Consider the following 3,364-nt stretch of genomic DNA (forward strand, 5'->3'; position numbering starts at 1 on the left):
AATTCGACTAGCTCCTAAAAAGCTCAATCTGACGACGAAAGTGTTATGAATATTATCGCGATAGGTCCCCATACCCCCTCGGCCACGATGAAGCCCCATGCTTGAATACGTGGAATCAGGTCATGAGTCTCATCCTCTTCCAACCTCTTCAACACGGGATGCATCACACCTAAAATGCTTTCATTACCACCAATATTTGTCATCAATAGATAAAATACAATATCATATATATATATATATAAACATGTCAACATTAATAATTAGATAAATAAATGAAATGAAACAATAACTTAATAAATAAGACTTACGGTATAATCCAAACAAAGCCGCATTAAATTGCCTTTAGCGGCTTTCGTCTCAATCATGAGGTCTAGCCGGTAAAGGTATGCCAAGATGGATTGACCCTACCATAATCCCACATCCCTCTCTACGCCCGAGACAATGGCCATCCACCCGACACGTAAATAACTATCAAGATATCCAAATAATACCGCACCAACAAAGTAGAAGAGGAAGGGCGTGACATACTCGTGGATCGACTCCTCACCAATATGATAGTCTTTTCGGCTTCTCCTTGAGTCTATTCAAATATCTCAAGTAAACCAACTCATATTTATAGCTCCTCCCTTAAACCGCTTTCACCGATAATCTCAAAACTCGTCTTGCTCATCATCTTCAACCAAATCAAAACCTTCAAAGAAACTCATCGCCGTAGTAAAACCTCTAAAGTTTCATCAAAAGGAACGGCATCTCCATAACCAATTGGGATACCCGCGGAGCATTGTGGAAATCAAGAGGGGTAATCCCAAGCTCACCCCATGGGAAATGGAATGTGTGGGTAGTTTGCCACCACCGCTCAACTATCCCAAACAAACAACCGATCATTGTGTCCCAAATTAGAATTCAAAAACTCCCAAATGGTGTGGGGATATAATATCCAGAACCGCGGACAAAATTAGGATCCGCTTTTTATTTCATACAACGCCACCACGACATTAACATTTGAAAGTGCACAACGACTTTCCATAAGTATACTTCCTACATTCAACAAACACGCTAACACGATATAATTACAACTATTTTTTTTAAAAATAATACGACAAATTCAAACTAATTACACAACAACAAACTTGATATAAACTAACATAAATAATAATAATTAACATAAAAAAAATCAAAAAACTTTTTGAGATTCCGCCACTCGATTTGCTTTCGTGTCGGACCGATGTTGACGCTTAATGGTGGGTGTTCCTCGATTTCACAACGCTGTGGAAAATTAAACCCAAGTTCAATTTAAGTCCTCCTCGCCCACATTACAGCGTTCTCGACGACGATCTTTTTGCCTCTTTTTTTGGAAATTTTAACATTTCCAAACCATCGGGGAATGCTCTTCATGTGGTGAGGTTGGTGGGGATGGGTTGGGGGTGGAGAAGTCATTATGAATGGAAATTTGTGTTAAAAGGTTGTTAATGGAGGCTACAAAATCGAATTTTGTTTGGAAATGAAGTGAAAATGGAGCCTGTTAAGCGTCTGTTGATATTGAGCCATCGACGGAATGTTACATCCCGCCTCGTTATAAAAATATCGGGATGTTACATTCCGCCCTCAGATCAAAACCTCCGCACGGAATCCAACATCCCGTCCGAAATATTTTTTATCACCTCTGCATTGCACAACTTCACCTTGTTTTTCACCGGGTTGGTGAAAAGGGGGGTGAAAAGTGATGAGGTGGCGGTGATAGAGGGGGGAAAACTATCACCTGCATTGCAAATGCTCTTACCGACTCCAAATTCACGCCCTTATATATCTCGTCTCTATACTGTCCATTATCAAATTAAATACCGATTTTCACAATCCCTATTACCGACTCCAAATTCCACTGTAACTCCATTCTTTTTCTAGTTCTTCTATTTATCAAATTGGAAAACCAATTCACCAAATTTTTGGAGGGTATTAAAAGAAGTAGAAGAAAGTGGGGGATGAGAGGACGAATTGACAGTCCAACTCTAAAGTCTAAATAAGTTAATCCAACCAAAGAATTGTTGGGGTTTCTGGCAGGTTTGAAGTCGGGTTTCAATTCCGTTTCGGGTCAAAAAGTAAGGTCGGGTTCAGTTACCTTTCGGGTACCAAATCCTCACTTAACCCTACCTTGATATAAGCCGGGTAGGTTTCAGTTTCGAGTCGGTTTTGTTTGTTGGGTTTCGGATATGAACACTCCTAACCAGCACGTATGCTACAATGGTTTTGGAAACCAACTCCTCACGTCCTTGGCCATTGGTGCTTATATATACCGCAAGGTATTAGTGGATTTAATTAGGTAGACACGATTAGCTAGTAGAGCTCATATTGTATGGGGTGCCATTGCGAGTATATTATTAGAGCGAGAGAGTTAGTGTATGTAAGACAATAGCCAAATTTGTGAGTGCATTGTGATAGTTCAATAATATAAATTTGTGAGTGCAAAATATTGTACACTTACGATTTGTCTTTATTTCAATGATTATTGCAGGTACAAAAGAATGAGAAAATAAATGACACATGTCACCAAACTATTAGATGGAGCACATGTGGGAGCATCTATTAAAAAAGGAAAGAGACAAGTGAGAAGGAGGAGGACAATCACTCCATTCATTCCAAAAAGAATCATCCGCCATAACACAGGAGAGAGAAGCTCTATTTTTTATGAATTGTAACAAAGAGAGAGAGAAAGTAAAAGTCTTGTAACCTCATTTTCACTATTAATGAATAAAGAAGCTTTGTTGTTTATTATATCTTTTTTTGAATCAACATTGGCGTCGTCTGTGCATCGAAGACAAGAAACTTTGTTTTTTTTCTTCTTCGATTTCAAATCTACGTTCAGATGAAAAAGAGTTTGATTGATGGAGAAGATGGAGTATCCAAACTAAAGTCATATAAGTTTTCTTGAACTGATTATGTTATAAGTTTTCTTGTACTGATTCTTTAATTGGTTATTGATGATAATTCGTTAATACTGTTTACATGATGAATTCAAGATTCGGATTTTGCTATGATGATGATGATTTATGGTTTGTGTTACTGATGTAGTTTGATAATAAGTTTGGAAGAGATGAATAAGTTTGGGATATCTGTGATAATTGGTTTGAAGAAAGAAGATATAGATAAAACAGTTTGTGAATTTGGTGAAAGTCGATACAATATAAGGATTTGGTATAATAACCAATACAGGAGCAACAGTATGGGCTTTCTTTGATTTGATAAGTTGAGTTCCGATACCCGATTTCGATTCCTTCCTGATTTTAATATTAAACCCACTGCCGATACCCGCAAACAAAAAAGCCCGATACCGATAGATACTAGGAAGGGGACACAACCAAGTTCGATA

General features: G+C 38.0%; 1 long non-coding RNA gene across 1 annotated transcript; it reads left to right on the top strand.

The window, feature by feature from the left end:
• The first annotated feature begins 1,682 nt into the window (after nt 1-1,682).
• On the top strand, nt 1,683-3,032 carry LOC147491948 (uncharacterized). The gene is made up of 2 exons (XR_015199315.1): nt 1,683-2,297; nt 2,510-3,032. It is a non-coding gene; the product is annotated as an uncharacterized LOC147491948 (long non-coding RNA).
• The last annotated feature ends 332 nt before the right edge of the window (nt 3,033-3,364 follow it).

The sequence above is a fragment of the Coptis chinensis genome, chromosome 6 (assembly GCF_015680905.1).
Source record: "Coptis chinensis isolate HL-2020 chromosome 6, ASM1568090v1, whole genome shotgun sequence".
Lineage (NCBI taxonomy): Eukaryota > Viridiplantae > Streptophyta > Magnoliopsida > Ranunculales > Ranunculaceae > Coptis > Coptis chinensis.